The following is an 11059-nucleotide window of genomic DNA, read 5'->3' as shown; positions in this document are numbered from 1 at the left end:
CACCGATGGATTAAGTACATAGTCAACGTTTCAAGGTCCTAAGACCTTTTTCGTCAGGATTCAAGAGTGCCGCCTATTCCTTTCCACAGATCGGATAGGTTTCCTTTGGAGATATAAAACTGTGTACATATATATATATAATGATGTCAGTGTCTTGCTCCAGTGACACCCACTGTAATATATGCACAGGTTTGTTTGAAGGAGGGGGCCCCTAACTAATATCTTGCCTAGGGCCCCATGAGGTCTAAATCCGGCTCTGGTGGGCACAGCAGCAACTAATGAGAGTCTGACACTCTCATTGGCTGCTGATCAAAACAAACACACAGCTGCCGTTGCCGGCAGCTGTGTGTTTGTCACTTGTGTAGCGCTGACCGAACTCCGTCCGGTCAGCGCTACACACGCGGTGCAGTCTGTGTCACAGTGACACAGACTGCCCGCGGCCCGCATGACACTGCGGCCCGGGGGGCACATGGCACCCTGCCCCCCGGCCCAGCCCGCCACTGCCGCCATCTTGCCGCCATCTTGCTGCCAATCTCCTCAACCTTATGCTGCCTCCCTACACAGCACGGGCTGGGGACCTGGAAATCAGCAAGACACATTCATTTAACTACTAGCCATGCCTACCACTCGTTTATCTTCTCTCTCACACTGAGAATCAAAGAGGGATGGAATGACTTTTAATGTGAAAACCCCCCCATTCTATTCTATTAGCATAATATCTACATGAAACTGGCTATTAAATCACTGTAGATCTGTCGACACCTATTCTGCTATCTTCAGAGTGCGGTTCTATTTTGGGGGATATGACACTATATGGCTTGCCTTTGTCTATCATATAGTCAACATTTTTATTTTTTCTGGCTTGTTCGGCTCCATTTCTAATACTTTTGCACCACCTAGTGGTGACATGGATAAATTTGTCATGCCATCTACCCCAGCAAGATCTTAGCGTGTAAAGGCTGGCAAGAAAGGGTATAATTCTGTAGTGCCTGATCACTCGGAGACGGAATCAACAGACTCTGCCTGTTCTATTACACCAAATCCGCCAGGTTCCACCCCCTCTTCAATGAAAGGCAGTTCTGCTGCTTCACCGGCATATCCATTAATGTATGATGACATGGTTAGAGCAATTAGGGATACAATGGCCCCTATCATGGAACAACAAGCGAGCAAATTCGCCGACGTACTTAAAGACATCAACGCACATTTGGACTCCATGGATCTACAGGTGGTCACTAATGAAACAAAAATTGGGGAGCATGAGCAAGCTTTATATGATATACAACAACAGATGCAAATATTACAGAAGCAAAATTACCAACTCTTAAGCAAGGTAGATGACCTAGAGAATTGCTCCCACAGAAATAATTTGAGAATAGTGGGACTGCCTGAAAGCTTAAAAGGCCCTGACTTAACCAAATTCCTCCTTACTGATCTGCTACAGATTCTCGGTCTGGCCGACGAACTTCCTAACTTTGCCATAGAAAGGGCGCATAGCCTGGGCCCGTTCAACGATTCCAAACGACCCCGCACTGTCATTTTTCGCTGCCTCAATTCTGCTCACAAGGCGACTATCTGGACAGCAGCCTGCAAGTTGGGACGCATTGAATGGCAAAACTGCTGATTGTTACTTTTTCAGGACTACTCAGCAGAGGTGTCCCGGGCCCGTAAGGAGATGTCACCAATCTGCTCCAAGTTAATCCAGGCACAGAGGAAATTCGCACTACTGTTCCCAGCCAGACTGAGAATTTTTCAGGGTAAAGAATCTAAAGACTTTCTCAATGCTGAAGACGCAGCTGCATTCTTAGAGGAAGAAGCGATGGAGAGTGCAGCAACTACCACCTGATTGTCACCTACTGAATTTCAGATATGTTTCGATATTTTTACATATCCTTTAAACTGTCTGTATGTTTATTGCGATTTATATTTTGCTCCCCCTCCTGGGTGATTCCAGTTTATTATTCTGGTGGAAAGTGATTTACTTCTCTGGAAGTGTTTAATTTTTATCAGTAGATCTGTTATACATTATACATCTCTGCGGTGTTATCTAGCTCTCCCCCCCTCCATGCCGGATATTAAAATCTGTTCCTGGAATGTTCAGGGCGTTAACTCACCAGCAAAAAGACGCAAACTTATTTCTTACTTAAATTAGGGACAAAAGTCCAGGAATGATGATGTTTGTCCATGCAACATGACATTTTGCCTCTTTCTGAGTCCTGTTTTTTGGAGGGAAAAATCCGAACTCGGCGTGCAAATTCGAACCTATCCGAGCTTGCACAATCCTAACTTAAATATTCAAAATGCAGACATAACCTTTTTACAGGAAACGCATTTGACTGATTCTGAACATCAGAAACCTTCTGTTAGGGCAACGCATAGTGGCTTTTTCCTCGTTTAATTTAGAGTCACGCAGGGTTGCCATACTAGTACGAAAAACTACTCTTATTAAGAATGCTCAGCAGATGTCGGATCCAAATGGGCGGTATGTCTTAGTTACAGCGGAACTTTACGGAATGTCATATATATATGCGCCCCAACTGTCTATAACAGCTCATTTATTACCTATCTAGTCAATTTGTTATATCCCTACTTAGACACACAACTTATATTAGGAGGAGACTTTAACCTTCTTGCCTCACATCTTATGGACCGCCAATCTAACACTACCAGTCCCTATAGACAACGAAAAATAGGTATTCACCATATTAACAATTGGTTGATAGCTGGCATCTTCAACACCCTACTGACAAAAACTTTACATTTTTTTCAACCCCACATTCTCTAGGATAGATAATTTTTTACCCTCCGCCCTTTTAGCGTCTAGAATTCCCACCTCTGGTATTGAAACTTTAAGTCTGACTGACCACGCCTTGATATGGTTTACGCTCCGACCTATGATATCCTCAGGCAGTTGCAGACTATGGCAATTCCCCTCCTTTTTAGCCTCATCTAATAAATTCAAAGATATATTGCAGATGGCTTGGAGTGATTATGCCTTTTCTAATTCTCAACATCTTGATGACCCCTCTTTATATTGGCAATCAGCGAAAGCGGTGCTCAGAGGGAGGATACTGTCTTTTGTCTCACACAACAACAGGAACCAGTCGGAGAAAACTCAGTCGGCTCAGGCTGCTTTGACTCAGGCCTACATAACTTTTCAACAAACTCCCTTGCCCCCAAATAGACGACGGTTTGAGGAATGTAAGATAACCTTTGATGCACTGATGCAGCAGGTAGGTGATCGAAAAGTTCATAATAACAGATACACATTTTACATGCATGGCAACAAGAATGGCAGACTTTTGTCTAACTTACTTTGTGGAGAGAGAACTAGTTCTGCCATCTTGGCCCTAATTGATGACAAGGGCTCCCTGCTTACTGAAGGCCAAGCCATTTTAGATATACTTCATTCTGTTTACTCTAAGCTATATACTCAGGGGCATGTTGTTGTGGTAAATAAACAGGCTTTTTGGGACAAAATTATCCTTCCACAATTGAAAGATGATCAACGATTAATTCTAACCCAACCCATAACTGAACTAGAAGTAACTACAGCCATTAAGGGTCTTAAGCCATGTAAATCCCCGGGCCCTGATGGCTATTTTGGAGAATTTTACTAAATTCTCCAATCTTCAGTAACTACCCCCCTAGCAAATCTCTACAACTCCATTCTCTCTGGCAATCCCCAGCCTGCCTATTTCAAGGATGCTATCATAAAGGTATTACCTAAACTGGATAGAGATCCAACCTTGCCTGCTTCTTACCGCCCAATATCACTATTAAATGTAGACTACAAACTATTTACAAAGATAGTAGCAGATCGTTTTAAATTGGTGGTGCCTTCCTTAGTACATCCAGACCAAACTGGATTCATTTGGGGTCGTAGTGCAGTCTCCAATATTCGCAAGGTTCTCGCCATATTACAACATTTAGAAGAAATACATGAGAGTGCTCTTCATATCCTTCTCTCACTTGACGCAGAGAAGGCTTTTGGCCTCGTAGTGTGGGACCATCTATATGAATCTCTGAATAGATTTGGCTTTCCTCGCCAAATTATAACCCTTATTCAATTATTGAATTCATCTTCCAACTCCCGCATCATGACTAACAATTTCTTATCAGCTCCATTCCTAATCCAAAGAGATACCAGACAAGGCTGCCTCCTATCCCCGTTATTATTCGCTCTTGCCTTAGAACCCCTGGCTATTACCCTTAAAACCAACTCATCATTTCATGGGATACGGGTGGGTAGAGTGGAGTTGAAGCTCTGTTTGTATGCCGACAACATGCTCCTATTTATTTCACAACCTACATTATCTGTACCCGCAATATTGGAAGAAATTTCCTGTTTCAGTTCCTTTGCAGGATATAAAATTAATATTGAAAAATCTGAGGTTTTACCACTGACACGACCCGAGCTGCTGCATCGGTGCTCTACTATTTCTACTATCTTTCAGGTTGCTAATTCCAGATTAAAATATCTGGGTATCTTTATCACGCCTTCTATAAATCATATTTATGCGGCTAATTTCCCGCAAATTATTGAAATAATGATACAAAAAACCCAGCAATGGATGACCCTTCCACTTTCACTGTTGGGAAGAGTTGCAGTAATTAAGGGGGTACTGTTTCCAAAATTGGCCTATCCTCTCCAGATGCTCCCCATGTTCTTAACTGGATCAGATACAGCAAAATGTACATCAGCCTTCCAGCGATTTATCTGGAATTGTAAAAAACCAAGAATAGCCAGAAATCGATTGCTATACAATAAAGATAGAGGGGGCCTAGGACTACCAGATATTCAGACCTATTCAATCCCATTTTACTAATCTTCAATTGGAGGAGGCATTATTCTTTCCCTTTTCGCCAGCGGTCTTTTTGCATATTCCTCGCGCAAAGCTTCCTATAGGAATCACCCACAACATTTTCTTTATGGATACCTATAAGCCTGGTCTGCTATAAACAAACATCTGGGCTCAAACCCACATCTTACTAAATAAATATCTCTCTGGGGTAACCCAGATTTTCCACCGTCCCTTACAATATCCCATTGCAAGTCGTGGAAACAAAAAGGGATTGTGACCATCAGAAACATTTTTGACCCCGGAGGCAATCTTTATTCCTTCCAACAAGTGAAGGATATTGATGATATTTCTAACTCACAATTTTTCTTATAGTGTCTAGTTTGTAGGTATATCAACAGTAAAATACCTTCTGGTTCGTATGCATCACTACTAGCCCCATCTATCCTTTCCCCCCTATACTCTCTTTTCACATTGGTCTCTAGCAACAAGTATAAGCTAATATACTTATACAATGATTTGCTATCTAATAATGTATTGGGTTTGTGGAAACGAGTCCGGTCGTCTTGGCACCAAGATGTTCCAGATTTCAACTTTTCAGAACATGTTATGACTTTATTCCCATCTACTATGAAATGGCTCAGCTCGGCTAGACTGCAGGAAACTCATATTAAGTTTTTGAATAGAGCGTATATTTCCAAAGCACAGCAAAGTCATATGCTCCCAGGTGAACCAAGCAAGTGCCCAAAATGTCATGCAACCTCAGCAAATTTTTTACATAATATTTGGCAGTGTCCTAGAATAAAGAAGTTTTGGTATAAAGTTCACACTTTTATTACTCAAATTGCTAGAGTTAAAGTACCATTTTCTTGGGAAACTTTCCTTTTTGCTGATTTTACCACTTGGTCGCCTTATTTCCTCTTCAATGTTACCTTTTCTTACTGTAATGGTTACTCTAGCAAAGAAACTAATTTTGCAGAAATGGATATCTAGGGTAACTCCTACTTTAGAAATGCTTACATTGGAATTGCTCAACATTCTATATTATGACAGACGTACGGCGATGTATGATATTGAAAAAGGTGTTATTAGATACTATAACAAATGGGAAACTTACCTCAACTATCTACCCACTCAGACTCATGAGCAGAATACAAAGGTGTTTGAAAATACCGCATGGCTACTATCACGAAATATTCCTTGAACGCACTATAAAAGTGGAGGACTCCCCCCCTTCCCTCCTCCCCCCCTCCTTTACCTTCTCCTTCTTTTTGTTTTTTCTTTCTCACCAATTTCTTTAATTGCACTCAGTTATAAGATGTTTAGTTAAACTATATCAATTTTGAATAAAATAAAATTAGAATTCATGAGGAACAGGGCAAATATACAATCTTGACTGTATAATTCACCTGTATTGTATTAACCAATCATAATTTTTGCTGTGAATGTAATTCTAGATATTATTGCTTTTGTTTTTGACCTCTTTGAATTCAATAAAAATTGTTTTTCCAAAAAACTATCGCAGCACACAGGCTTAATGATACCAACGTTTCAGACGTTTACTACATCTTTTTTTAAGGATCACACATATATATTCAGTCACAGATCCGCAACTCACCATAACAGATGCGGCTAGTCCAGGTGCACAACCTAAAAAGTATGCAGACCTACTAAAAACGGGGCTGGCATTCCGGGACTTATAAAGAAATCACATAAGTATGCTAAAGCAACTTTTTGGTTTTATTCAAAAACCATCATCAGGCATCGTGCCTAATGACAGTTTTTAAATAAAACCTTTCCTGAGATCGGCGGGATCCTGGTATTTGAGGCCAAAAATGCCAGGTTTTCAGTCCTGGGAAAATAATTATATATCTAGCTAGGATACACAAGAATTAAACCTTATTCTTATGATCATCCTTACGGTAAAGGAGTGGCCTGGCTGCCTGGATATAGTTTGGGACACTGTGGAGGTAGGAATCGCTGTAAATTGCTAGCATTAGGAGTATCTGGTTCTGTAGGTGATTCCCATTGAAAGTGCTAATAGATCTATAGTGCAGACAAGAAGGAACGATCCACAGGAATTCAGCAGGCAGGTATTCTGTAATGGCACAGTGAGATATGAATCATAGATTCAACAAGGGCCAGCTGAAGATCTGGGTGATGAAAACTATCCAGAACTGATACCCGATATATTATCTATTGTGCTCTATGATAAAGAACAGGCACTATCAACTTTAGAAAGTTTTTGGGAAATTATACAGTAGTACCAACACACCTGATCAGCTTCTTATTTTTAACATTAATGCATTTTGCACACCGGTTATTAATAAGTTTAAATGTAAATCTGATTTTTTTTGTCAGATGCAAATAAAAGGTCTTTCCACTGACTGTTTCTACCGCCTCACCCTGAATAAGTTCCAGGGGCTCTGTAATCAATCTAAGAAATATATATCCTCTAATCTTTCGAAGGCTGACAAAACAGCTTTGTAGGATCTCATCAGGGATAAAACAATTATAATAAGGATAAGGTCTGGGGGGTTGTCATCCAGGTCATTGAATCCTAAAAGGAGAAGGTACTTTGCTAACTAAATGTTGGGGAGTTTTATAGGGTCCTGAATGTCAACCCCTTAGCCAATTCTCAATTACTCCTGAAGAACTTCTTGGAAGAGGCTGGGATTATTTAGAGAGAAATGGCATAGTTTATTTTACCTGTTCACCCTATAATACCTTTGTACTATCATTTAACTAAGGATGAGCGGTTCGGATTCTGTGGAATCCGAACAGCGGGGATCCGAGTCCACCTGAGTCACGGCTCGGGTGACCAAATGTCATCCTCCTGACGTCGGATTCTCACGAGAGTTCACCTCTACATAAGGCGCCGAGACCGGGACTCTGCACCATTTCACTACAACGCTCCGCACGCTGCACACTGACTCACAAGTGGCTGTGCTGGCAAAGTGACTGTGTATAGGGGGCACACTGCACGCTGATGTATGCTGCACTATACTCTGCTGATTAATGTTGCTGTGTGTACAAAAAAAAGTTTAAAAAAGTAAAAAAAAACTTAATAAAGTTAAAAGTTTAAAAAGTAAAATAAACAACTTTTTTGGTGCTGTACCCCCTCTGTGTATAAAAGCACTGTGACTCCTTGGGCCTTAGCCCTCTGTGTCTAAAAGCACCGTCACTCTTTGGGCCTTAGCCCTCTGTGTCTAAAAGCACCGTGACTCTTTGGGCCTTAGCCCTCTGTGTCTAAAAGCACCGTGACTCTTTGGGCCTTAGCCCTCTGTGTATAAAAGCACTGTGACTCCTTGGCCCTTAACCTCTGTGTGTCCATAACACTCAAGTACTGTGACTCCGCAGTGAGTGGTAATGTTTCATAGATGTGCTTTAAACTGTGGTGTCTGTGCCGCTGCTCTGTTGCTTAGTAACCAGCCAGTTCACTGCAGCCTTTGGCCAATAATGGTAGAAATAATATTTTGAGCTGTGAGGTGGTCTAAATTGACTGGAAATTACTGGAAATTAATGTTATTGAGGTTAATAATACTCTAGGAACAAAAAAAAGCCCAAATTATGTGATTTTCCCTTTTTTTGCAATAAAAAAAAAAAAAAAATCTAAATTCTTATCCAAAACCAGTCACGGCAGGTTTGGCGAATCCAAATCTGGACGACGAATCAGAGCCAAACTGAGCAAAAATGGTCCGGCGCACATGCCTACATTTAAGAAAAATCCATAAAAAAGTCTGGTTTCACCTCCTGGTCATCCCATCATTGCTGGTGTTGGGTCCCTCACATCCTCACTTTCCCCTAATGTTGATTCTATTTTATAACCAAAGATCATATATTCTCTACTCTAAACATCTATTGAATGCTCTTTCAAATATTACTTGGAATACTGAGGGGTCTATTTACTAAGCTGTGTTAGGAGATAAAGTGAACGGTGATAAGGTACCAGCCAATCAGCTCCTAACTGCCATGTCACAGGCTGTGTTTGAAAAATGGCAGTTAGGAGCTGATTGGCTTGTACCTTATCACCGTTCACTTTATCTCCTAACACAGCTTAGTAAATAGACCCCTGAGTATGCATTCCTAACACTATATGTGGAATCATTGTATACGAATATCCCTAATGAAAAGGAAGTAGATACCCTTGATACGGTGTTGAGTCAGGATATAAATAGGACTCTTTAAAAAAAGAAAAAAGATTTTATTCTAAGATCCATATACTTTATTCTAACCCCTAATTTCTTTTTGTTAGACTCTATGGGGTATATTTACTCTAAGTCGGTTTTAATCACTTTTCATTGAATTAAAATCAATAAAAATGTATCGAAATTGCTAAATCTCACATTTACTAATACTTAAAAAACCAAATCAAACATTGTCAGTTAGTAAATATATGGCTTAGCCCCAGAAACACAACATCAATATTGATCGATTTTAATTGATTTTAAATCAATCCAAATTGATTCAAATTGACCTTTAGCAAATATACCCCATGGAATTATCTACAGGTGTGGGAGATGGCCACGGGGACCAGGTTCTGAGTTACACCAACCTGTATGTGGGCGAATTCTAACTGTCCCAAATTTATGGTGGTGAATTTAGGGGGGACCTGGTCTTCCATGGCCATTGTATAGACTACCTTCTTATTATTTGGGGTGATGGTGAAGTTCATGCACAATCCTTTGTTGACTCACCTAATAAGAATTCTTTTGGTTTAAATTTACCTGTTATATATATATATATATATATATATATATATATATATATATAATAGAAAAAGAAAAGCACTAAAGCATTGAATTAATCAGAAATACACTCTATACATTGTTAATGTGGTAAATGACTATACTAGCTGCAAACATCTGGTTTTTAAAGGAATATCTACATAGGTGTATAGAGGCCCATTTCCAGCAACCATCACTCCAGTGTTCTAATGGTACATTATGTTTGCCAAGCGCGTTCGAAGACTAATGGATGATTAGAAAACCCTTGGGCAATTATGTTAGCACAGCTGATAGGGGTTTGCTCGTTAGAGAAGCTATAAAACTGGCCTTCCTTTGAGCTAGTTGAGTATCTGGAGCATCACATTTGTGGGTTCGATTATACTCCAAATGGCCAGAAAGAGAACTTTCATGTGAAACTCGACAGTCTATTCTTGTTATTAGAAATGAAGGCTATTCCATGCAAGAAATTGCCAAGAAACTGAACATTTCCTACAACGGTGTGTACTACTCCCTTCAGAGAACAGCACAAACAGGCTCTAATTAGAGTAGAAAGAGAAGTGGGAGGCCCCGGTGCACAACTGTGCAAGAAGACAAGTACATTAGAGTGTCTAGTTTGAGAAATAGACGCCTCACAAGTCCTCAACTGGCAGCTTCATTGAATGGTACCCGCAAAACACCAGTGTCAACGTCTACAGTGAAGAGACGACTCCAGGATTCTGGCCTTCTAGGCAGAGTGGCAAAGAAAAAGCCATATCTGAGACTGGCCAATAAAAGGAAAAGATTAATATGGGCAAAAGAGCACAGATATTGTACAGAGGAAGATTGGAAAAAAGTGTTATGGACAGACAAATCAAAGTTTGAGGTGTTTGGATCACACAGAAGAACATTTGTGAGATGCAGAACAAGTGAAAAGATGCTGCAAGAGTGCCTGACGCCATCTGTCAAGCATGGTGGAGGTAATGTGATGGTCTGGGGCTGCTTTGGTGCTAGTAAAGTTCGAGATTTGTACAAGGTAAAAGGGATTTTGAATTAGGAAGGCTATCACTCCATTTTGCAATGCCATGCCATACCCAGTGGACAGAGCTTGATTGGAGCCAATTTCCTCCTCCAACAGGACAATGATTCAAAGCACACCTCCAAATTATGCAAGAACTATTTAGGGAAGAAGCAGGCAGCTGGTATTCTGTCTGTAGTGGAGTGGCCAGCGCAGTCACCAGATCTCAACCCCATTGAGCTGTTGTGGGAGCAGCTTGACCGTATGGTATGCAAGAAGTGCTCATCAAGCCAATCCAACTTGTGGAAGGTGCCTCAGGAAGCGTGGGGTGACATTTCTTCAGATTAGCTCTAGAAATTAACAGCTAGAATGCCAAAGGTCTGCAAAAGGAGCATTCTTTGACGAAAGCAAAGTTTGAAGGACAAAATTATTATTTCAAATAAAAATCATTATTTCTAACCTTGCCAATGTCTTGACTATATGTTCTATTCATTTTGCAACTCATTTAATAAATAAAAGTAATTTTTTTGTATAAG

Source organism: Taudactylus pleione, unplaced genomic scaffold, assembly GCF_031769625.1.
Source record: "Taudactylus pleione unplaced genomic scaffold, aTauple2 ptg000102l, whole genome shotgun sequence".
In the NCBI taxonomy this organism is placed as follows: domain Eukaryota; kingdom Metazoa; phylum Chordata; class Amphibia; order Anura; family Myobatrachidae; genus Taudactylus; species Taudactylus pleione.
This window is presented reverse-complemented; position numbering follows the sequence as displayed.